Genomic DNA, 26,680 nt, shown 5'->3' on the forward strand with positions numbered 1-26,680 from the left:
GCACCTTCTTACATACTGATACTAAACCAGCTCAGCACATATGCTCTCAAAGATCCTCTCATCGAAATCACAACACATATTATAATCTTGAGTGGCTCAAGTGTAACCCCACAAACATTTTAAAGGAACACAAAAACTCGATGAACAGTACTTTTAAGCATGAACCACATCTTCTGGATATGCTTTAAACCTCACTGGTGAGTCACAGCATCAAAAGTTAGAGAACAAGAATCTGAATAGCAAATACACTGTTCTCTTCTCATCCTATCCCAGGCTGGCTTGAATGAATCCTTGAGAGGTAAGACAAATCAGCAGAATGTCAAAAACTGTCTAAAAATAAGTCTTTGATAAATAAATTGCACATGCATATCTAAGTTTCTTTTGAGCTTGCTGTGTATGGAGAAATTGTATTTAAAAAGATGTGGGTAATAAAAAGTTGAAATAAATAACATGGAAATAATAAAAATAACAGTAATGTAAAGGCTCTGGAGATGAGGAGATGACCCAGTCAGGAACATATGTGCCAGACAAGAATGAGGAGGTGAGTTCTCACTTTAACATCTAAATAAAACCCAGGGGCTGGGCAGTGGTGGCTCACACCTTTAAACTCAGCACTTGGGAGGCAGAGACAGGCAGATTTCTCTGAATTTGAGGCCAGCCTGAGCTACAAGAGCTAGTTTCAGAACAGGCTCCAAAGCAACAGAGAAACCCTGTCTTGAAAAAAACAAAAGTAAATAAATAAATACATCAAAAAACAAAACCCAGGCGTCATGATGGCACAGGCAGGTCATCACGGAACTTGGGAGCAGGGCTCCATGGTGAGTAGGCAGATCCCTAGGTCTTACTTATCCTCAAGCAGAGCTATGTTTGTGCTGTAAGCATTGACAGTTTCTCATGTTACTTACTGATGCAGGTAACCTGGGAGAATAAACTTTTAAAAACTTGTTTATTTGGGTGCTTTGTGTAATTTCTGTGTGGCATCCAAAGAAAAATTTCAATTATGAAATTGAACCAAACTGAATTCAGCTCTTATGATAGGGTAGCAAAGACTATACTCACTGAACCATTATCTCCTCAGCATCAGAGAATCTTAACTGATACAGGTATAGAACAGAATTCTTGTAGAAATTCTCTAATAATGCACATGGCTGATGGATCTTTTATTTACTGTTTTGTTTTCTTGTCTTGACAGATCCTAACTGCAATCTATATTTCAGTTTACTTTAAGCTTTTTTTCCTCATAGGAAGCTTTTTTAATTTCCCTACTTTGAGCAAGAAACTTAGGAGATTGCCCACACTAGTCAAGTGTTCTATCACTGAACTGCATTCTAATTATTTTCTTTTCCTCTTTTTTTAATTTTTCTTACATTTCTTGGGGTGTTTTTTTTTTTTTTGCTTTAAAGTTCCCATTTCATTTCTGATTTTTAACAATTTGTTCTCTGCTTCTTCCCTTCATATTTTGCTTTTCAAATTAATCTTGCCTTTCCTATGTAGTGCAGACAAATCTGGTCATGATCTCTTGCTTCTCTCCTAAGACACTAGAGTTACAGACGGAAACCACAAGCATGACAAATTCACCTTTTATTAATGCACACCTCGAGCAATCAGTATGAAGAGCACAGTGCCGAATGAAACTCTAGAAGGCCAGCTGGGACGTGGAAATCATGAATACCCACTGTTGCAAGGAATTAAGCAAAGCAGCATCTCAGATAACTCAGTGGTAAGGCCATTTAACCCACAGGATGTCAGTGGTACAGCACTGAAAGGAAAGGTATCCTGGCAGTCAGGAGCCAAGAAAAACTATAAAGTCACACTGCACAACAAAGACATTATTTGGGAAAACCCCATGAGGGCTGTTGCCTCCGCTTGGAGAACAGGTAGCAGAGTAACTGTAGGGGTTGGTATCCGCACAAGACACCCCAAGAGCAAGCTTTTAACACCAAGGAGATTTGTTTACCTCAGAGGGACAACAGGAGGAGAACAAGAGAAAAAGTCAGCGATAGAGGATGAGGAAGAAGAGGAAAGAACAAGGGAGAGAGGAAAGTGATGTTTGCCATTGAGAGATGAAGTATTACCTCTGTATAGAGAGGAGACAGACAGAGTCATAGGCAAATGACAGTTTCTTAAGGGAAATGGGGAAACTCCATGTTAGGGTGAGTTGCTTAATTTTGATTGGGCATGTTAACTGCAGTATACAAAAGGGGGCCTTTGACTGCTGTATTTCAAAATTTTGATAAGTAGACTTTGGTAGTCAGCTTCAGGAGGAAGAAGTGGCCACAGAAGGCAATAGACCTTGATGGCTAGCCTTAGAAATTCACTCTAACAGTTTTTAGCAAGGCAGAGGGAAGGGGAAAATGGCAAAATCTGACTGAGTCACATTTGCTATGTTCTAGCCTGCTAGAAGCCCTTTCAGTAAAGCAGTGGGTGGCAGGCTTATCTAGACTTTGATGGAGCTCGAGTTTTTCAGTGTAGAGATTTCCAGGGTATGGTTTGGTGGGATTTCTAGTCCTGAGCTTGGGAACAATCCAGGGGTTGGGGGATTTTTAGGATCAGGCATTGGTAGGATTTCAAGTCCCAGAATTGAGCTTGGGCGTTTGGCCATACACAAGAGAAACAAAAACTTCAAGATTTGCTGGCAGTAGGCAAGACATGAAAAAGAATTCTGACATACTGGCTGTGTGTGCAATATTGCAGGGTTCAAGGGCACTTTCTGCTCTTGCAGAGGTCTGGGATTTTATTCCCAGCACCTGTCTATAACTCAGTTTAGTGGCATCTGATGACCTCTGCTGACATCCGTAGGTACCAGGCCTGCTCTTGGGGCATATAAATATATTAGGCAAACTCATTTACCTAAAACAACAATAAACAGATCATAAAATTAAAAAAAAATGCCAACTGGATTTACAAACAGGAAGAAAAGACAAGAAACCTTCCTTGCTGAGGCAGCTAGAAAGACGGAAAGCTTAAGGCTAAAGAAGAGGCTAAAAAAGGGTAGACATATGCACAAGCATGAAATATTTAAGGGTAATCAGAGTCCAAGGAGCCATAGATTTCACATACACAGGGAATATGAGGGGACTCAGGTCAGTTCGAACTTGGCAAGCATGGTTCTGGCAGGTCTTTCCCTTCTCCCCAAGTCCTTCTGCCTTATTAAAAACAATTAGATTCCCTTCTCTAAAGCTAGCCACCAAGGTCTTTTCCTTTATTTGGTTGCTTCTTCCATCTGAGGCTGACTACCAAGGTCCAGCTATCAAAGTATTAAAGTCCAGCAATTAAATTGATTCCCCTTTAGGTCACCTAATTAACGCACACAATTAAGACATACTCTGCCATTCTAGCCCATTCTAACACAGCCCTGCCCAGGTTCTCTTCATAAAAATCACACCTTTAAGGTCATTTGCAACTGTCTTTCTGCCTGAGTCAAAAAGCAGTTATTTTAACTTTTCTTCTCTCCTTTAATAAAGGATATCTCTGTGAAAATAGTCATTTCGGTGTGGTTTGTGCCTAAACTGGCATCTAGGAAGGAACCTACACTGTGGAGGGGTCTCCTTTAATGCAGGTGTACTTGACATCAAGAAGTAATTCCAAAGAGATGACTGTGGGCATGCAACAATAGAATCAGATTGTTGTTTTTGCTTGAAGGTAAAAATGAAAACACTACCAGTTCTAATGATAATGCCAAAAGTAAACTTAAAAATCTCTTTCTAGGAGAATCAAATTTATGTCAAATGTAAATCTTATTACTGCATTCAGTTAATCTTCACCTAATCGAACTTCATTGATGCCAAGTAGAGAAAGTCAACTCAGTATAACCAGATGCTTCTCTTAACTTTATGTTTTCACCAAATACCTAAAAGCGCTTCCTTTAACAGCACAATGTGGAGCACTTGTTAGTCAGCATTGAGCAGTAGCTTTCTCTGAGGTTAAGACCTTATATCTTGGAGGGAAACTTCTGAAGACAGAGTGTTTTCAGGGCGGTGAAACAGTATGATATTCTAAAGGGGTATGACATACCACAGGCAAACTCCTTAAGACAAGAAGTAAAACAAATCAAAATCACTCATGAAGTCCCTGAAAATGATCAGTTTCTCTAGGCTACTACCATCCCCAAAGTAAAGAGTACAGACTGCTGAGAGACACTCTCAGATAAGCCAAGCTGCAAATAAGATTCTCAGACAACTCCGGCTGTCTGAAAGAAACGGAAAACCAAAATACCTAGAAAAACACAAACAGTAAAACAAAATCTAAAACAAAACCAAAGGTGAGATGAGCTGCCTATAAAGGGTTTAGAGCAACTGGTCTCTCTGGAGAAGACTCTAACAACAGTTAGGCAACATGTAGGCTGTAGTATGCTCCAGATTTAAGTGATCTGGCACCCATCCTTGGGTGGGCTCTGGTTGGTTATACAACTAACTTTGAATAATTTCTGCATCTATAACTAACGCCTCACTCATATATCTGTAAGAAATCCCAGTAATATTTATTAGTTCTCCAAGTTGGAGTTTAGTCTGTCTTGTTCTCCCTATATGCAATAAATAAGGGTGTGTGTGTGTGTGTGTGTGTGTGTGTGTGTGTGTGTGTGGTGTGATTTTTCCGTACATGAGACATTTGCATATAACAGCCAGTAAAGGAAACATTACTTAAAATGGGGTTTTAGATGATGAAGTTGTAAAGCACATTTTAATTCTCTCATCTGTACCTACTTCAAAAGTTATGTTTTATGTTTTTATTTATTAACTTGATTTTGAGTTTTTCAAACCTAGTAATACTAATTGAAATAATCTCTATTCATTCTTCTATTTCACTAGTTTACTTATGAATATAATCAATTTAATAACTACAACTGGGATGTATAACTTAATAGCTAAGAGAAACAGGCAGCCACATGAACAACCTGCCTCATATATTTCAAATTGAGAAATGAAAACACTGATTAATATGATAGCATTCAAATTCAATATTAATACAGGAATTCTACTATACTTAACTACAACCGGCTATGTACTAGTTTACAGTGATATTTGTAGGTAACATAAATCCAACTGTTCCATTTCTCTTTTCCTTATTTGAAATATACTTCTGCATGTGGATGGAATACGCTTAAAATTCCATTGCAGGGGCTGGAGAGATGGCTCAGTAGTTAAGAGCATTGCCTGCTCTTCCAAAGGTCCTGAGTTCAATTCCCGGCAACCACATGGTGGCTCGCAACCATCTGTAATGAGGTTTGGTGCCCTCTTCTGGCCTGAAGACATACACACAGACAGAATATTGTCATAATAAATAAATAAATAAATATTAAAAAAAATTCCATTGCAAAGGACAAAGAATGAGGAAAGAAATGAAGAGAGTGGAAGGGAGGTTGTGGAGGTACCTGAGTACCAAATACATTCAGAAGTTGGGAATGACAGACAATGAATGGTGGGCTTTCCAGTATACATCCTTCCAGAATTCTTGACACTGACATGTACAATAATTCTTCCTTACACAAAACTTTAGGGTTCCAGATTGAGGCTGCCTACAGTAAATCAATTCTTCTTGATTATGTTGTAGGACTTAGACTCTTAGCTATGTATCTATTTTTCTTTCTTCCGCTTAACCTTAGTTTCTCTGTTCTACCTATTAGTCTTAAAAGGATGAACACAGGTGGAACCAAGTAAAGGATGTAAGAAAATGACTCCTAACACCAGGGTAGTCACAACAGCACCTTGTATGCTGGCTTCCCTTTTGGCATAGCCAGGCTTTTGCTTTAATACTTAGTGACTCATATCTATACACAGTGACTGCTCATTTATTTCCCGACTGTCTGGATGTAAATCATTACACAAAACTATATTAATTACAGCACTGTTTGGTCAATGGCTCAAACATATTCCTGGCTAACTTTTATATCTTAAATTAACCCATTTCTATTAGTCTGTATATCACCACGGGATTATGGTCTACCAGTAAATTTCCGAAGGGCATCTTTCTTCTTTGGCAGATACATGGCGTCTCTCTGACTCTGCCTTCTTTTCTCCTCTATCTCTGCTTGGAATTCCCACCTTGCTGTATTCTGCCCTGCCTTAGGCTCAAGCTGCTTTTTTATTCATTAACCAATAAAAGCAGCACATATACAGAAGGACTTTCTATACCACATATCCCTGAACTCTCTAGAGCAAAATTTAGAAACTGTCTGGATTTGTACAAGAATGTGTGTGTGTGTGTGTGTGTGTGTGTGCGTGCGTGTACGCCTTTGTGTGTGCCTTTGTGTGTCTGTTTCTATATTGTGGTCTGTAGACTATACTATATCTGACTCAAAAATTGATAATCTTTTAAATCAGCGTGAAACACAACTAAAGAAAAAATGCAAGCTATGAAAGAGAAATAGAGAATATCTTTTAAAGTTTAAATGATTTTATTAAAATTTATTATTATTCTAGACCACAATTTATGAAGGAAATATATTACAGATACTATCCATCCTGAAAAGTTGGTTAAGAAAAAAAGATGGTTAGAAAACCTGATGATGTGTAAAACCTAATTTTTCCACCTACCATTTATGACAAAGGGAGCAAGACAGAAAGACAATGTATAAAATGTACTCTAAGTCAAGAACATCGAGCTGAACTCCAACACTACAAATTAAAAGAGAATGTTAGATCCAGCCTTACCTCAGAGGGCCACGTGGTAGAAGTTAAGATGTGTACTCACATTGAGTACCTTAGGGATCTGTGACATTCTCTTTCTTTTGTAAAGAAACAAACCAGAATGTGTCACTTTAGATAAGAATAGGAATCAATATGTCTATTAAAGTAAGAATAGGATAGACCCATCTTCAAAGTCTGTGGTTTTTTAAATGTAGCCTGTTTTCTTTTCAAGGAAGTGGGTAATCAGAAAGTTTTAGCCAGGTTGTTTTGAAATATTTATTACTCTCCTCTTCTGGGGTCACGAAGCTGTCCTTCCTCTAATCTTTCACAAAATGTTTCTTTGTCTTAGGAAACTGATTTTCTAATTAATATTTAAAATAAGCAAATGATATATAAATCATTATGTTAAAGGTTTTTCTGTAATTGAAACTTAGTGCTCTTGTTAATGTTTGGGCCATGTTTTCATGCTCTGAATATTAAACCAAGCTTAGTCTTTGGTCCTTGGGTTTTATAAACTGCCAAATGCTTCTAACGGGAGAAAATATGATTCAAAAGCCTAAGGGGAGAAGGGAATGGCTGCCTCCTTGACATCAAACGAGCCTTATAAAATAGCACATTGATCAGCTAAATACAAATGAACTAGAATCATATGGATATAATTCTCTTAAATTAAATTTCCTTTAAAATAGGGATGGAATTAAACATTAAAAAGGAAAGGTTCATGAAGTCAGGCTTTTTGCATTTGACATCTGTCTGCATGACCTTAAACTCTGCAAAGCATAAATCTTAGAACTATTAAGTAAGCGGCTTTATGCCTACTTTAGTGCATAATCAATATGTTATTGTTTGCTACATTTTCCATAAGATGACTTTATTCAGAAAAAAATCTTAAATTAGACATTTTATCATTTTTAATTTTGTTAAAACAATTGAGATTTTGTTGTTTTAAGATTGAACATACAAGAGACTATAGTCCAAGGAGAAGAGATTTACTTTCAACATTTCCATGGGTCAATGAACAACAAGAACTTCAAACTTGGTATGTATCAGAAAGTTTGGAGAACCATATGTTGCTGGTAGATGCAGGTGGTCCCAGTCATCTGGAAAGCAGCTAAACATTATAAAGAAAACTTAGTGAAGAATACTGATGTCAATGAGAGCTCCTGCTGAATAAAACTAAGAGTGATATGCCAGCATCAAGACACGGTGTTGACTCCAGCAGAAGACAAAATTTAATACCGAAATAAGTACGGTAAAAGTCCTTTTTTTCAAGCTCATGTTCTCCATAGCTCCTCTTCTGTTCATCATTACCCATTACTCTCTGTTGTATGAGAATCCTCCACTCTTCAAAGCTAATGATCCCTCGTGTGTTTGACCAAAATCCCAGGAACCCATAAATATATACTTTAAATTTATTGCTCTCTTCTCTCTTTTGTTCTCTATTTATTCCACTACTTCCTGATTATTGATTCCTCCTGAATGTGTGACATAAACATATTCTGTCCTTGATTAATACAAATCCAGCTTAGATAAATAGATCACACATGTGATCACAAATACACTGCACAAAATACTTCTCCAGTGACAAAGAGGGCAAAGGAAGACAGCACAGCAAAAAAGAAAAAAGAAATGAGGGAAGGTTAATTATATTAATGATTTTTTTTAGTACTATATTGCAAAGACAATATGTCTGGGAACATATCACTTTCTTTTTCATGCAATGAAAAGTTAGTGTTGAATAAAAAGTTGTGAAATTTTTAACTGTAACCTAAACTAAGAAGATGTATTCTTTCATTACTTTTACTTACAAAACTAATTTGTATTTAGCTTGTAGTTGCTACATAATTTAAGTAAAGATTTTATTGAACACATACACTTTGCAATAATCTGTTTTGGTAGAGTGAAATACATAAGAAAATAAACTTACAAATAAATATTTCTATTTTCTATGTTTCTGCTTTGTAATGCTCAAACTTTCTACATTTCTCCAGTGAATATGTTGGATGTTATTTATCTCTGTATCAATTTTAATATATAGTATTAGTCTTTAATCTAAAACTCATGTAAATTACTCACTTGAGTACCTATTAGAAATTTTAGCATACACTGAAATAAAGATTAATGAATTAGGATGTAATATGCCTAAATTCTTGTTTTACTTGTCATGCTTCAAATTCCCCAACACCCTTTCCTATGTTCCTTGGTTTTAATATATTTTCTATAATTGAGTCAATCAAGAAATATTTGTGATAAGAATCACTGACCAGTGTCTTAAAAGGAAAAGAGTAATTGATATTCCCTAGTAATAGTTAACAGTTATAGATGCATGGAAAATAACAAGCAAATTAACACATCTGACAAAGAATTTGCTTACTGTTTTAAATTTAAATTATTTTATGAACAGATAGATTTGAGTACAAAACACAGAGAAAGAGCACCAATGCTTATGGTCACATAGTCATGAGAAATAATTTTTGTTAAACATTAAATCAGGAGCACCATAGCAAAACACACACACACACACACACACAGAGAAAGAGAGAGAGAGAGAGAGAGAGAGAGAGAGAAAGAGAGAGAGAGAGAGAATAGATATGAAATGGTTAAACAGAAACAGTGTGCTACATAGCTTTTTGTCAACTTTACACAGGCTAGAGTCATCTGGCAAGAGAAACTTGATTGAGAATACGTCTTCATAATATTGACCTGCAGTCTAGATGGTGGGGCAATCTCTTAATTAATGATTGATGTCAAAGGACTGCGCCCACCGTAGGAAATACAATCTCTGGAGTGTTTCCTGGGATGTTTAAAAAAGTAGGCTGAAAAACCATTTACAGTAACAAACCAGTAAATACTGTTTCTGCTTCCATTCCAGCTTCTTGTCCTTGCTGACGTCCTACTTCAGTCATGGACTGTGATTAGGAAGTTAGAAAGTTTAAGATAAATAAACCTTTCCATTCCCAACATGCTTTCCATCCTGGTCTCTATCACAGCAATTGAAGGCAAAATTGGACATACATCAAACTCCTGATGGTATCTCATAAATATAACAGCTGATGTTTTCATCAAAGAACTGCACTAGTCATCTCATTAAAACAATTATCATTACTAAATGGTCTGTGTGTCTCATGGCTGAGGTGTCAAGTACGCCCTTCACCAATGAATATTCCCATAATGACCACACAGGATCCTACAATGTGAATGTTTGTTCCTATTTTCAAAGGAAAAAGAGGCTTATTGCCTAGTTTGAGACAGTCTTGTGTAGCTAATAAGTAGTCTCATTATGGAGAATCACGTGTGTAATATTTCTTAGATAATTTTCAAACACACACACACACATACACCTACAGAAATAACTGAAGAAGTTACAGTTTATTTTTGTTAATGTTTTCAGAAGATTTGTTTCACACTGTCACAGATCATAGGACGTGGTGTATTGAGTCTTCTGTGGTGGGAGGAGGTTGGAGGGTAGTTGTTCATGACATGGAAGACAAAAGACTAATCAGCATGGGAAAGAATTAAAGGTAGTATAGCCTGAAAAAAATTCCAATCTCTTTTAATATATTTCTACTGTGAAGTTCTACTTTCTATAGGCTCCACATATACCCAAATAGCATCATTAACTGAGAACAAGCATTCAAATTACAGTCTTATGAGGGATACTGAAAATATAATATAAAAATCCAGAAAATATAGACTGAAGGAAAATATACAAAAAAAAATAAACATATGCCTGGAAGAAATCTTTTTCTTAACTGCATTATGTTAGCAGTCAGATAATTTCTAGGGAAGAAAAAACAAAGAGAGCCAGGCGGTGGTGGTATAAACCTTTAATCCCTGCACTCGGGAGACAGGCAGGCAGATATTTGTGAGTTTGAGACCAGCCTGGTCTACAAGAGCTAGATCCAGGACAGGCTCCAAAGCTACAGAAAAACCCTGTCTCGATAAACAAAAACAAACAAACAATAAGAACTAAGAGAAATTTATTTCCAGAAGAAATATCCAAGTGAAAGAAAATATGAGTGTTTATCATGTGTCAGTTTCTGCAGAAATGGGCAAAGATCATAGAAAGCTGTGCTGTCTTTCCATGGAAAGGAGAAAATATGTCAGTGGATGGAAAGTTTTGAAAATGTAAGTAATAAGGAAAAGATTTTGAATTTTGGTTTTTCCTGAAAGTAAGAATTTTGAAAATAAAAAAATGCCATTTTGAACAAAGCATTAGTAAAATATAATATCTAATTTATACTGAAAATCACTTTTAAGGATCATTGAATTCTTTCAGAATACTTAAAGTAAATGAATAATAAAATATCTACTATGTGAATAATAAATATCTACTAAGTACAATTATATATATATATATATATATATGGATTTGAGAAAAAATATACATAAGTCATTTGCAAACAAGAAGAATTGTTTATGCAAAACCAACTATCATTTGTGCTTTTTATACAAAAGATTAAGCAGTGAAAACTTTCTTTAGTATTCCCCAATTCATTTTATAAATTTTATGGTTATGTTATAAGCCAGTAATTGAATTGTTTGGTGGAGAAAAAAATTCATGTAGTCCCTGAAATAATCAATAAATATTTATAATTTATTTTAGTATTTGAATGCAATAGTAAGAAAACAAGTGTCAGTTTTACAATTTGATTGCACCAATATTTTGTTGGTGTCAATTTAATGTCTAATTAAATTTTCTAAATTTGAATACCTGAAATTACAGAAGAAATTCATATTGTAATTATGTCAAAAAGGTTTGCTCATTGCTCATTTCCTAGCAGAGATAAAAAGAGAAAAAAGAAAATTCAGATATTAGGATACTCAGATTAGCAAAACCTTTTTTTAAAGTAAAAGAATTTATTTTCTAATTCATAAATAAAATTATTTAGAATGAAATTATTAGTAATTATTTTAGAACAATTATCAAGTTCCCATTTCACATTGTTATGGAGCATTTGTGTGATTTGAAATTTGTGGCTATGCTTAAAATTTGCGATATAGTATCTATAATACTTTGAAATATCATGAAGACCAATATCCAAAGATAATTTAAAAGATAATTTAAAAATGTGAATAAAAAACTTCTTAAAAATAATTATCTAATTAGTAAAGACAATGAACCACATAACTTGTGGAAGATTATATAATTTGGAAAGCATCACATATGTTTCAGTGAATTATATATATTCACTTGTTCTAGATATCTGCAGCTGTAAGACTGCCCTTCAGTTAGATAATAAGTGAAGGCTTTATAATACATTGTCAAAAAGCTAGCTAGTCTCAAATGTGTTGAAATACTCTGAGTTCTTCTACAAATGATCATTCTGTAGTTCTAAATGTCTGCCATTCTACTAATCACAAGGAATGTAAATGAACAAGATATGGTTTCTTCCATCAACACTTAGTTGTATAGTGACATAAAACAGAATGGATAGCATGACAATCAAACATTTAATAAATATCCATCAAGCACATCCAAATTATTAGAAACATAGATATCATGTTGTTATGAAAACTAGGTAGGGGAGAGGAAATGAGGAAATGTAAACAAAGCCCCATTAGGATGGTCCTTCCTTTGAGATAAGAAGGCTTACCCAGGTGATTAAGTACTCTATAGATACAATAAGAGGAAAAGAAGGAAGTTTACAAATGGTCTTTTGAATGAGATCTGGGTTTAAATTTATGCTGAAAAATTATAATGGACATTAAAATATCCATTTATTTTGTTTGTGTGGGTGTTTCCCTATTTATTAATTCCTTTTCAATTGTAATAAAAAAAAACACGAGTCAGACAACTTATAGGGTAAAGTGTGTTTTGGAAGCTTATGTTTTAAGAAAGATAATAGTCCATGCCAAGGCAACAGAGGTAGCAGGGCAGTTGAGAACTCTTATCTTAATCCAAAACAGATCTTATAGACACCACATTGGGTGTGGCACGTCTTTTGAAGTATCAAGGCAGACCCCCAGTAGCATATGACCTCTAGCAAGATCACATATCCTCATGCTTTCCAAACAGAAATCAACTGGGGAACAAGTATAAATGCTCAAATTTTGTGGGGGGCATCTCCTTGAAATCATAAAATTCTGTGTCTATTTTGTGTACTGCCTACTGTCCTGGTCCCCGAGAAGTCCAGGTAGGATGTGGAGTCACTGAAACAGGAGATGGAAAATTTCGGAGCTACCACTAAGTGCTACTGTTTAATCCCGTGTCCTCTACAAAAGCAACAAGTGATCATAATTCCTGAGGAAACTTTCCAAAGTGCACAATGCACACTTTAATACAAATATTTCATTGATAGATATATGTTCCAGGAAGAAGAAATGAAAGGAATTTGGTAGATTAATGAAGTGGATCTGGTATTTCATGAGATAGAGACATCAGCTAATAATGTTCCACAGTTATAAAAGAGAGGTATCATACACTACTAATGTGAGAATCATGGGAATGATAAGGTGTCAAAAAATTGTTTGTATTCATCGGTCTTCTCTTTTGTATTTCTTTATGATTTGAGAATTGCATACATGAACACAATAAAATACAACCTATGTTCCAAAGGGTGGTGACACACGCATGGCATGTGGCTAACACTCTCTGGATTTAGTGGGCTATCACAAAAATAGATGATAATATGAAGTTGGAATAGGGACATGTTGAGGTGAGATGGACAGAGCTGAAGTGGTAAAATGGAGGCGTGGATAAATTCATACATGTCCCAGTAAGCATCCAGTCATACAATAAAAATTACCATTAGTAATACAAGTTATAATGTCTAGTGACATAAAAAACTTAGGAATACAAAACTCCGAACTAAACAAAATGTCAAGTGTAAGACAAACATGCAAATTCTCGTTATTATGACCACAGAATTGGAAACTACAGGAAGAAAAATAAATATGATGTAACCATGAAACTCAGGATCGAATTATAAAACAAACTGATATTTTTGAGACATAGTTTCCTAAAAATAATTATTCATAATATATAATGATGTATTTTAAGTTATAATGATTTAAATACCATCAATTTTACTGATATTGTAAATTAAACAACTTTGCAATCATCTCTTGTATCTGATACCCTAGGCAGTCCCATCTTGTGAATTCAAAAATATGTACATGAAATATTTATATGTTTTGAAATTTTTCTGCTGATGAAGAAAAAAATATGAGGCTTTGTATTTACTAAGCAATTATGTTAATAGTGGATTAAATTTCAAACCACGCCATTTTAAAATGAAGAAATAATTCTTCTCAAAATGAGTTGTTTTCAATAGCAATTTTATCTTCTCATTCTTATCTGAGAAATATGTGTTTTGCTTTGATATGTAATATATTTGTATAATTTAATCATCTGAGTATATGGTTTTCATTTTCCACCTGGAAAGTTGCAGAATTTCAAGGACCTACTTCAGGAAAAAAAAAAAGTTAACCCTCAAAAAAAAAAAAGTTAACCCTCAATACATGCTGAGGGTAACAAATAATAGAAATTTCAAAATCTACATTCTATATATACAGCTGCATAGATTGTAGCTCACTAAATCGACATGGAGACCAAATTTATTGAATGAATATATATATATATATATATATATATATATATATATATATATATATTTCTTAAAGCCAATTTTAGAAGTATGAACTGGATTTCATTTTGCATGTAAAGCATGATCTCTTGCTGATGGGCATATATAATCAGTTTAATATAACCAGAAGCATATGGGAATTCTCAAGGTTACAGAACAATTACATCACTTGAAAATGAAAGAGTGACAGTGAAAAAATATCAGGTAGACTCCACAGATAAAAATCTGTTTATGCATACAAACTCTCATTGACCTTTGTTATACCAACAGTCTATGTGAAGGCTTGCAAAGTAAGTTCCAAGAGAGGCCATGCATGAGGGAAAGAGACTGAATGTTGATCCAAGAGAATGTTTTTACTTCCAAGGTTAAAAGGAGAAGTGCAATGCCCTTGGTGTTCACCTTTCAAGGGCCAAGGCATTGGTGGTGACAACAGTTAGTGTTATTCAGCATTTTGGAGCTGTGATTATTGCAGGGTTGCATTTTATGTCATGACATTCATCTGGTAGGTGTGACTGGATTAAAGAACAACAGTTTTCTAAGGCTAGGAAGGTGACTGGGGCTTAATAAACCCTGGAGCATAAAGGTCACTACAGAGCATATTTTTCTTTCTCCATGTTTACATTTAAACTTATTGAAACTCTGGAATTATATAATAGCCGTGGAATTTTGCACAGAAAATTAGTACTTGAGTCTGTAACCATGTAGGAACCTTGGAAACATTTATTGTTGTAATTTTTAATTCCTGCATAGTAAGAACAACAGATGCATTTTGAGTACATCAATTACTTGACAGTTTTCAATGTTTCAAGAATTATAAAAATATTTTTTAAGAATAATGCTGTGCTAATTATATTTTGTGTGAAGAACCTAACATACAGCCGTTTATATAAGATGCCCACAATATCTTATATAGTGACATTTGTCTAATATTCTGTTGATTAGATAGAAACATACTTCATTTAAAACTGACAAGATTATACAAATGTACAAATGTAATAATTAACCTAAACAGCTTTTTTTCAAAATACTTAGTGATAAAATTAGTTATCAAAACAATATTTGAGAGTATTTTATTAGTTTACTACAAAGAAAATAGACACTTTCCTAGATTTAAAATATTTCACTGAATTCAAAATCTAACTACAACATTTGTGAATATTTCAAAGTTAAGTCTTTGTGGTTCTCTCTTCAGTATAAAAATGTGAGTATTGGTGATTGAATTGACAGAAAATTGAAGGCAAATGCTTTTTAAAATAGTTTCTTCTAATGAAGATAGTATTCCTGTACATTTTGGTATTCTTGTTCATTCCAAGGGAAGCATGCACAGAGTTTCGAGAGGCAAACTTGTCATTGTAGTACAAGAAAAATTGAAAGAAATGTGATTCACTATGGATTACTGGTACATTTTTGTCAGGTTGTTCAGCACCATGCTATGTATCAAAGGAAAATGAACACACACATACACACAAGCATGTGTACGAGCACACATCCTCACAAAGTACACATGCATGCACACATGTATACATATACACAAAAAAGCCATCCAGAACATAAAAAATATACAGTCAATAATTGCACACACACAAACAACATACATCTACCACACACACACACACACACACACACACACACACACACACACACACATGAAAACATGTACCCATACATAGAGAGCACAAAAGATTATATGCACTACATATTACACAGGCCACACTCAAACACAGTCATCATTCACAAAAACCATAATTGCACATATATAATAAGTTCATACATACAGACCATATTCTATACACACCACACACACTGTAGAAACACAGACACACACTATACATGTTTATATATTCATACACCCTTTACTATTTTGCAAATTATCTATATCTTTATGATTTTTAAGGACACTGATCTGAAATTCTGAATTGGTCTGAGCTCAGTAAACACTTGTGCTAAATTCTAGCCTTGCCCAGTGACTCCCATGGAGAGACATACTCAGACAGTCCTATGGCAGTTTAGGCTGAAATGGTGATAGTATTGAATGCTTCTTCAATTTCTTTGAACCTAAGTTTGGTTTGTTTATTCATTTAAATGCCCATCTAATTTTATCCCTCTAATTAAGTAGTTCACAGAATTACAAAAGGAACATAGATTGAGGAAAATTTAAAAGAAAATAATTATTCAGAATCATCAATTCTTTTATTGCTGAAGAAGAAAAGGAAGTTTTTCTCTGCAGAGATCGTCATTATGCCTCTTACCTCACTAGAAGTCTGTAACCCAAGGAAAATCATGAGAAAAACAAAAACAAAACACAAAAACAAGCATAAAGTAAAGCATGCGTCCTCATGGCATCTATAAATCTTTTTGTTACATCTATAAATAAACCTAGAATTAGTTTCTTATGATTACTTGTTTTACTAATTGATTTTTCTTTTTCCAGTGTGGAGGACCAAATACCAGTATTTTGTGCACAATGTGTGCTTATGTCTAAACTTTTTCCTTTTCTTCTATGCCTCTTTTTCTCTTCTCTCGGCTTTCTTACTTCTTGTCATATCTTGAGAAAAATCCTCCACTAACTGAGCACTACACCTCCAAGCCTTACTCAAGAGGCAAAGTTGACTGTAGCACTAAAACCACACCTTTTGCCAGTGGAACCAGAGTCGGGGCTGAAGAATAACGGTTCCAGAAGTGTAAAGGAGAAACATATTGTCAGAGTGACACCTAATGAAACTCTTAAGGTTCACTACCCAAGATCACTACCCAAGAGAATGAATTTACGATGGATTGTTCATATCTTTAAACACCCTCATACCGAGTATTAGCTCACACATAAGAAAGTGTGCTTTCTGAAAGAAAGAGGTCATTCCATATATTCCATCTATTTGTGACTGTCTTTGTGTCAAATACTACTGGCTGCCACTATCATGGTAAAAGGTCTATTTTTTTGCTTTCAAACTGAGTACTGGTCACATGTAAAACACTTTTCAACACAATACTTGAAATGCTTTACAGGAAATTTAAGAATATCAAGTAATGGGCATAAAGATAAAAAACCTTACAATATCATTTTATTTCATCAAAAGACTAGAAATAAAAAAGACTGAATTCTGGTGGTAACTTTTTTTTAACATAATTGGAATTCCTTTCCATGATTTAATTCTAGGCTGGACCCCTGGTAGCAGTGTGAAGTCACCCAGACTCTACAATGCTTTGGGATAAATATATACTTGAAAGAGTACTTATGTCTCTATTTAGATATTTGTACCTAATTATGATGTTAATGATAATATTCATTAAAGTGTTTCCTAAATCTTCTGTACTTAATAATCTATGTGACATTAGCTAAGTTTGACAGTGTGAAATTACTCTTAGTCTGTACTGTTCAAGGTCACCAAAAAAAGCTCAAGACTGAAAGAAGCTATGAGCCAAGGTTGGCAGACTCAAAACTCTTTAAGCCTAATGGTGTAAAGGCATCATAAATGTATAGGATGCTTATCATGCTCTTGATGGCTCAGTTCTATGTGAAGCAGTCCCTGAACTTACATATTTTGGTCATATTTTTCTAAACAAGGAAAATTTGAAGATGTTCCATGTGTAATGTTAGTTTGAGACTTTTGCTATTGTTACTTCTCCAAAATTTGAGGCCACATTTTCAGTGGTTTTAACTTTAATGACAAAAAAAACAACCAATCAACAACAACAAAACCCTTCTCTTTAAAATCATTAAAGTTCTACATAACCCTGCTGTCAGAGTTTATGTGGCGAAGGAGGCATTGTGCTTTGATTTAATACCATGGCCAATGGCAGCTTTATCTTAGTATGTAAGGCTGCAGATCCAGAAAGCTACTAATCTTAAATTAAGAGTTAGGATTAGTTACAAAGAATCATTCTTATCAAGCCAAGATGAATTGGAGTTTGGTTAATAAGTTAAATAAGAAAACAAGAATCTGAGTCGTATCAGTGTCATATAACCAGGTCTTTTGATAGTACCGTTTCTTTCTACCCATAAAGAATGATGCTATCTATTGAAGCTACAAACAATCAGAAAAGTTGCCCTGGCTGAGCCTATAGTGATGGATTTCTGCTTTCAAAAGCCATCATGTGAGCGATGGGAATTTGCTCTTTGACTAAGATTGGATCCTTCTCTGTAAAGGGAAGAGCTAAACCTCAGAGAGAAATCCCCTATTCTTGGCCTATTGGTCAGACACTTAAATGTCATGTTTGCAAACACAGAATTCACATCATCCTTCCATATCATCTGTTATTTCATTTTATTCAGTACAATACAAATAACTTCAATATAAAAAGATAAAATGAAAAGTGATTGCTACCAGACATAAAACATCATGCTTTATTACTCTCCTCTGATCCCACGTCTTTTTGTTCACCATCATGAAAAATTTTAACTATTTTGTTTCAGTTCAAGTGATCTTTTTGAAAATGGTCGTAAGCCATGCTGAGGAACTCCCACACTGATTTCCTCAGCAGCTGTGCCACTTGTCACTCCTGCCAACACTGAACAAAGTTCCCCTTACCCTACTTCTTCACCAGAATCAGGTGCCATTTGTTTTGTTGATCTCATCCAAAGGGAGTGGGTTAGATGAAATCTCTAAGTACTTTTAATTTCCTTTCCCTAATGGCTAACAGTGTTGAAGATTTAGGGGTTTGGTTATTTTATTATTGTTCTTTATAAATATTTATATGCCTCTGGCAAATAATAACAGTTGTCTATACATGTAGAAGACCAGATTCATCAAAACTCATACCGTGCAGGGTAGAAGCTTGAGGATTAGGATTATTAAACCAAAAGAACAGAGATATAAGAGAAATAAGAGACAGAAACACAGAAAAGCAACAGCAGGGACATTTAGTCAATACTGAATCTGTCTTGTTTATTTTCCTCATGCTTATATATTTCACTCCAAAATGCCAGGGCAGAGGTAACAGACTTCATTAACATGATCTAAAGAATAGACTTGAATGCTCTAGGTGGAGCAGTTCGACCTCTATACCCAAAATATTAATTAAGTACACCCTATGTCAGAATCTCTCATTTGTAGTCATACCTCTGGTCAACTCTGAGAGAGTAACAATAAGCTCAAACTCTCTGACGTCCAGGCAAGTTAGAACAGGTTCACAACACTGTGGGCCCTTACACATACAATAGTCAGCAGAGTGATCATATATATAAATATAAAAATACATCCTAAGTACTCTAAAATATTTTAAGTTTTAATCCTTTTTTGATTTTTTGTTATTAAGACAATGCTACATTGCTTAAAGAATTGGGCATTATAAAAATATATTTGTATTTTGCAATGAATAATCTTGATTAAACACATACATACATACGATGTGTATATATATATATATATATATCTCACTTAACTCTGTTTTATTAATAAATTTACACCCCTATAGATTTACTACCTTTTAAGGTATATACTAAAGAAAAACTAGTGTACAAAGTATTCACTTTTACACTTTGGATTTTCCTTTTCATACTAAGAAATTATTTTGGTGCTTGTTTCCCCAGGGACCCATTTCTTTAGGCATCAAGATCTCATGTATCCTATTTATCTATTTAGTGCATGTCTCTATGTGTACAAAAGCATTTGCTACTTAATATGTTGAAACCAACTCCATGCTCCTAAAATCTTTGCCGGTTCTTTGCTCATTATTTATTCATTATTTCATTTTTAACAGTATTACTGCTATCTTGATTAAGGTTGGAAACTACTGTTATCGATATGTATGCAAAGATGGTGAAATCTCAAACGATATATTAATCGTTTAATGAATGGTTACATATAGAGAATAGTATGGCTTTTTTATGAACCAAAGCTGAATTGAACATGTACAAATGATGTTCAATATCCACAGTATGCAGTTTCTGAACAGTAGCACTTTACTTGGGTCATGGTGTCATGTACTTTCTGCTATGCATAGATAGATCCATGTGTTGTTCACCCTAGTTGTGACATATATTTATAACCTATGATTAAACTCATAATAGGCTACCTAGAAAGAGGACAAGGTCGAGCTGAGAGTTAGAACTACTAAATTAAAGTGGGGATTTATGGCTCTGTGGCTTGAATTATCCCGTTCATCAAATGTGGTTCTTTCAAATTAGTGACTCAAATAGTTAATTTTTTCAGAGTCAGCTAAATCTAATTGAAATTATATAAACTAAGACATACCTTCAGTTTTCTCAAGAAATGTTTTACTTACACATCTACTTAGACACTTCTCAAAATTTAGCAGTTGTTAAATAATAAAATATGTGACCTGGTAGTTTCTCAAGTTAGCTAAAATAACTTTTGTCTTGATATCATATGATTTGGAAAAAATTAAAGCATGTTAAGAGAGAACAAATTAACAAAATCAGAAACTACAAACAAAGACCAACTGGCAATCATTTTAAACAGAAAATAATATTTTAAAGCTCAAACATGTAAATGAATATGTGTGGTACAGCCTATATTCATAACTATGGTAGGACTCAAAATATATACAATAGAAAGTTGTAAATATTTGAGAAATAGTCACATAATTTTTTACATGAACAAACCTAGTACTGGCTTGAAAGCAAATTATTGCACCTCTTCACATCACAAAGTCAGCACCCACACAGAATCATATCCAATATGTTTGGCATCTTGATATTTTGGATCAGCAAAACAGGCCATTTATCATTGAAAGCTATTCTGGGAAATAAGCGATGTTTCACTGCATCATTGAAGTTTACCCAGTAAATATCAATAGCATCTGCTCTATTGTGATATACATAAGTAAATCCAGATTTTCAAAAGCTGTGGATAGGATGAAGGTTATCTAATGGATTATTAATCACATTTCACATTAATTATCACTGCTTAAAAAACTTCATGCAAGGACTTTTTTTTTAGCCGTTTAGTTCTATCAGTACAGTAGCCACAAAATGATCACTTGCTAGTACAGATAGACATAATTTGAGACGATTTCCTTCCTTCATGGATACAACTTTAATAACTATTGTACAAGGCTTTTTGAATAGTTCTAAATAATTTTCACCTAAGATAATACCATAAGAAATCATTATCTCAATTTCTGGCATAATTTTGCTTCCAGACATCTGTGTAAGAAACCAAATTTAAATTTGAAGCCACACTTTAAGTTTACTTCTTCCTTCTGAAGAATAGATATTTTGACAGTTACAATACCAGATATTACTACAACAGTGTTAACATAGGGGGTTAACAGCTTGCACTTGTACAAAATACTTGAAGTCACTCAGAAAGCCATTATTATGACCTTGTGCTGACCACATTCTATGAAGTGTTACATGATCAGGGACAGGGAAGTTGGCTAATGGAAGTTATATAGTAGCTAGATGTATCCTTGTCACACTTCATCTAAACTGATACATTGCAATGGTCCACACTGCTCAGACCTGGCAATTACTGTCCAATTCCAATCTATTCCACACTGCCACTGTAATGAAAAATAATTAGGAGCCTGAAAATGAGTTTTCACATGAAATGGTTTCAGTGCTTGGACACAATCGCCTTTGGCAGATGGCTTTGGGTTTGCTTTAATATAATAAAGACAGTTAATCATCTCTAAAGAGTGCACTGAATGAATAAACTTTTAACACCATTTCTACAGTGAAACTCTTATATTGATCAAATGTTTAATGCTCACAAGTAGAGGTTGCCTTGGTTGAATTGCTGGGAATAAGCATACAAATCACCATTAAAATATATTAGAAATGGCAAAAATTGACTCAGATTGATTATCTAATATTGCTGGAGAAAAAAACCCTTAGAGTTAAATGCTAATTCTTGTTATGTTCCTAATGCTGTAGTTATAATCTTATTTATTCTTATTTATTAATACCTGAATTCTGGAAACACTGAAACAAATTTCTCTACATTTAAAAGTATATGTTCGATATGAGTATCTATATACCAATATACATTTATTTATACATACAAATATATATGTATCCATGTATATAATTATCTAAATATACTCACATTATTTTAGAATCAAAAACCACATTTTCTACAAAAAGAGAGAAACCTGAATTAGAACTCTGACATTAATATGCAGTAGTGTTTTGTCCCAAGAAAAAGTAATAGTTGTCTTTATATTCCCAATTGTCAAATAAAAAATAAAACACTAAATATAGCATACAATTCTTAGCGATGAATTTATTTCTTAATCAAATTCCTATGATTACAATAAATTAATTCTTTGTGAGAATCTTCCAAATTTAAGAGTTAAAACAAAATATGTTCTAAGTATTGTTGCTATATAAAATTGATCATTTACATTCAGCATTTTATTAGACAATGAATCTTTAAATTTATATTAATAAATTTTTTTCTTTCTAAAAACCTGGAATTAAAAAAAAACACTGAGATCTTAATAGCATTCCAAACTCAGAATAATTTGAGTGTTTACATTTGGTGGTACAACTGAGAATACAATCTAACTGAACTTCCTCCTTTGCTTCACCTGTATTTAGATGAAGTCTGTCACTTGCCTCTGAGCATAGAAATTTATGGCTTCATATTCAAGATTTGGATTTATTATTTGTTCCAAGTTAACTTTTATTTCAAAGAACTTAATATATTCTGAAATGTACATACCTAGAGAAAAAGAAATGTGGGCATAAAACAGAACTACTCTCCAATAACAAGAATGCCTGATTATTTTCATTTCATAAGTTTTGTGAAACAAAAGCAGCTGATTTGTATCTGTTACCTTTTATCCTGTTTCTGTACTCTAATTAATGATGCCTTAGTTTTCCAGGAAACAATGGTTTTGGAGTTCTCGGAGGAGGTTCTGTCTTTTTGAGGGTGTGATGGGCTTGATTTGATGATTCACAACAATTTATGAATTTCACATACTTTGGTTTGTCATTTTTTATTAACAGTTAAAACAACAGTTTGGACAATAACACTCATATTTTATTTTATTTCTACATTTTCCTCGAACATTTCCTTGAGATTATTCTCCTATGTATATAGGTTTATTTTATGATACTGTTTTAGTTTTGTGGAGAGAAAAACATGATGGTAAAATTTTTTGAACATGTTACTACTTTGTAAGAATAAAAGCAGTGTGGAAGGAATCAGTTTCATTCAATGCAAAAATAGAAAAAGTAGAAGTCTGTCTCTGTAACATCTACTTAAATGGCATTCAGCTTTATGCTTGTCATTTTAACGTCAGCTTTTATAACTTAGTTGAAATACTCTGAAGTGTTATATTTTGGAGAATAAATAAGTATGTCTATTATTTTCTACATGGACAAGTGCACTGACCTTCAAAGAACCCAATTTGGAAATGAAAATATCTCTTTGTTTGGATGAGCCACATCAGCATGAATGATTGTGTTGTTATTAATACAAGTTCATCAGGAATTATTTTTATCCAGCTTTGTGATATAATGTGTGATGGCTTGAACAAGAACGGTCCTCATAGACTGAAATATTTAAATGTATACTCACTACGGAGTAGAAGAAACACTCTGATAGGATTAAAAGGATTAGAAAATGTGGTAGGGTTGAAGAAAGTGTGACAGAAATCTTTGCCAGGCCCAGTCTTTCTCCCTACTGTCTAAGGATCAGGATGTAGAATTCTAAGGTACTTCTCTAGCACCATGTCTCTCTGTGTGCTGCCATGATCCCTCTTGTAATAAAAATGAATGTGCCTCTGAAAATTTAAGCAAGTCCCCAATTAAGTTATTTCTTTTATAAGAGTTGTCATTGGGGAGCCAGGCGGAGGGCGCAAGCGCAGGACCCGCAGGCAGGAAGCGAGGAGGCCTGGGCAGGCCGGCTGATCTGCTTCTGGGCCACCACCGTGTAGAGTCGTGGTGGGAAGAAGAAATCTACCAAGACCTCCCGGTCAGCCAAGGCAGGAGTCATCTTCTCAGTGGGACGGATGCTGCGGTACAATAAGAAAGGCCACCCTAAATATCGGCACCTGTGTACATGGCTGCCATCGTGGAATACCTGACTGCTGAGATCCTGGAGCTGGCTGGCAATGCAGCAAAAGACAACAAGAAGGGACGGGTCACTCCCCGGCACATCCTGTTAGCTGTTGCCAATGATGAGGAGCTAAACCAGCTGCTCAACGGAGTCACCATAGCCAGCGGGGGAGTGTGGCCTAATATCCATCCTGAGCTGCTAGCGAAGAAGCAAGGATCCAAGGGAGAGCTGGAAGCCATCATCACGCCTCCACCGGCCAAAAAGGCCAAGTCTCCATCCCAGAAGAAGCCAGTGGCTAAGAAAACAGGAGGCAAGAAGGGGGCCCGGAAGTCTAAGAAGAAGCGGGGAGAAATCAGCAAGGCAGCCAGCGCAGACAGTACAACGGAGGGCACGCCTGCGGATGGCTTTACTGTCTTCTCCACCAAGAGCCTCTTCCTCGGCCAGAAGCTGAACCTTATTCACAGTGAGATCAGTAATTTAGCCGACTTTGAGGAGGCGGCCATAATCAATCCTACCAATGCTGACATTGACCTTAAAGATAATCTAGGAAACATACTGGAGAAAAAGGATTGCAAGGAGTTTTTAGAAGCTGTTCTGGAACTTCGGAAAAAGAATGGACCCTTGGAAACAGCTGGAGCTGCTGTTAGTGCAGGCCGTGGCCTGCCCGCCAAGTTCGTGATTCACTGTAATAGTCCAGTCTGGGGTACAGACAAGCGTGAAGAGCTTCTGGAAAAGACGGTGAAAAACTGCTTGGCCTTATCTGATGACAGAAAGCTGAAATCCATCGCCTTCCCATCCATTGGTACTGGTAGGAATGGGTTTCCGAAGCAGACGGCGGCCCAGCTCATTCTGACGGCCATCTCCAATCACTTCTGTGCACTATGTCCTCCTCCATCAAAATCGTGTGCTTTGTGCTTTTTGACAGTGAGAGTATAGGCATCTATGTGCAGGAAATGGCCAAGCTGGATGCCAACTAGGCCAGCGATCCCCAGAGCCAGCACAGACCATGCCCCCTGCCTCCAACTGGAAAGAAAGGAAGAAAACAAACAAACAAAAATAACCTTTGCTCTTACTGGGAGGTGGGACTGCTTTCGTATTCAATTTTGCTTATCTAGGTAAAATAAGGTTTTGGTTTCCAGGTTGATTGTTTTGGGCCTTCTGAAATGTTTTCTGTTAGCACAGATAGTCAGCATCGTCCTTGTCAAGCACTGTGGTCCAGACCGTGTCTGACTTAGTTAACCTAGGGGATTTTATAGTTTTCCTTTAATGAAGTCCTGATTAACACAGAGCAGTGGGGAGGACGGTCCCTCTCCTGTGTTGCAGCAACAGGAAGCTCCATTTGTAATGTGTGTTGTGGTGCTTTATTGTACACCCAGTGGCGTTCTTTTTACTATAACGTTTTTCCCTCAGAAAAAAAATCATAAAATTTGCAACAAATCTAACTTTTGTTTACTTTTTGTCTTAATGATAGATTTGAAAATTAAAAATGTTAAAGACAGAAAAAAAGGGTTGTCATTGTCATGGCAATTCTTCACAGCAGTAGAATAATAACTAAGACAGAAAGTTGGTACCAAAGAGCAGATATTGCTGTGAGAGGCCTGACCATCTTATTTCTTGGAGAATCTGAACTTTGACACTTTGGAAAAGCAGTTGAATGCTTTAAGTGGGACATAATGGGCCATACTAGTAGAAGCATGAAAGACAATGCCTAAGGCAATTTGAATTTGGAGGGACCAGCTGAAGAAGCTTCACAGGGGATAAATATCAGTAAGTGGTCTAGAGGCCACTTTTTTGATAATTTGCAAAGAATATAGCTGCTTTAAAGCATTGTCAAAAAAAAAGTCTGCCTGAAGTGAAATTGAAGAGTTTAGTACTAACAGATTTGGCAGAGGAGATTTCAAGACAGCCTAGTAGTGATTTGTAGTAAGGCGAACAGACCACATCCCGCTGCCTGGCTAGCTTAACCCCTGAAATAACCACAAAGAAATTGTATTAATTAAATTACTGCCTGGCCCATTAGCTCTATCCTCTTATTCTCTAACTCTCTCATCTTGATTAACCCATTTCTATTAAATCTGTGTACCACCATGTGACTGTGACTTACCAGCAAAATTCTAGCCTACGTCCATCTCAGGCCAGAGATTTATGGCATCTGACACTCTGACCCTTTTCCCAGAATTCTGTTCTGTCTTCCCTGCCTACCTGAGTTACACCCTATTAACTAGGACAAGGCAGTTTCTTTAATAACCAATGAAAGCAACACAAATACAGAAGGACCTCCTACACCAGGGATTGAGTCATGTGGTTTTTAATAATCACACATATACAGATCTATAATGGAAACCTATTAGGACAAAGAGAATTACAAAATATACAGTTGAGGAGAGAAAAGAGCACCAGGAAGTATAATGCTGCTAAGTGCTCAAGGAGATAATTTTTTTTTTTTATAGAAAAGCCTGTTGTTCAATAGAATAAAGGGAGTTGTAATGTGAGGGCA

The 26,680-nt window shown here is 35.2% G+C and overlaps 1 pseudogene; it reads left to right on the plus strand.

Annotated features, from left to right (window-relative positions):
• The first annotated feature begins 1,609 nt into the window (after positions 1–1,609).
• LOC125390865 (core histone macro-H2A.1 pseudogene) lies at positions 1,610–25,160 on the plus strand (annotated as a pseudogene).
• The last annotated feature ends 1,520 nt before the right edge of the window (positions 25,161–26,680 follow it).

The sequence above is a fragment of the Myodes glareolus genome, chromosome 16 (assembly GCF_982192425.1).
Source record: "Myodes glareolus chromosome 16, mMyoGla1.1, whole genome shotgun sequence".
NCBI lineage: Eukaryota > Metazoa > Chordata > Mammalia > Rodentia > Cricetidae > Myodes > Myodes glareolus.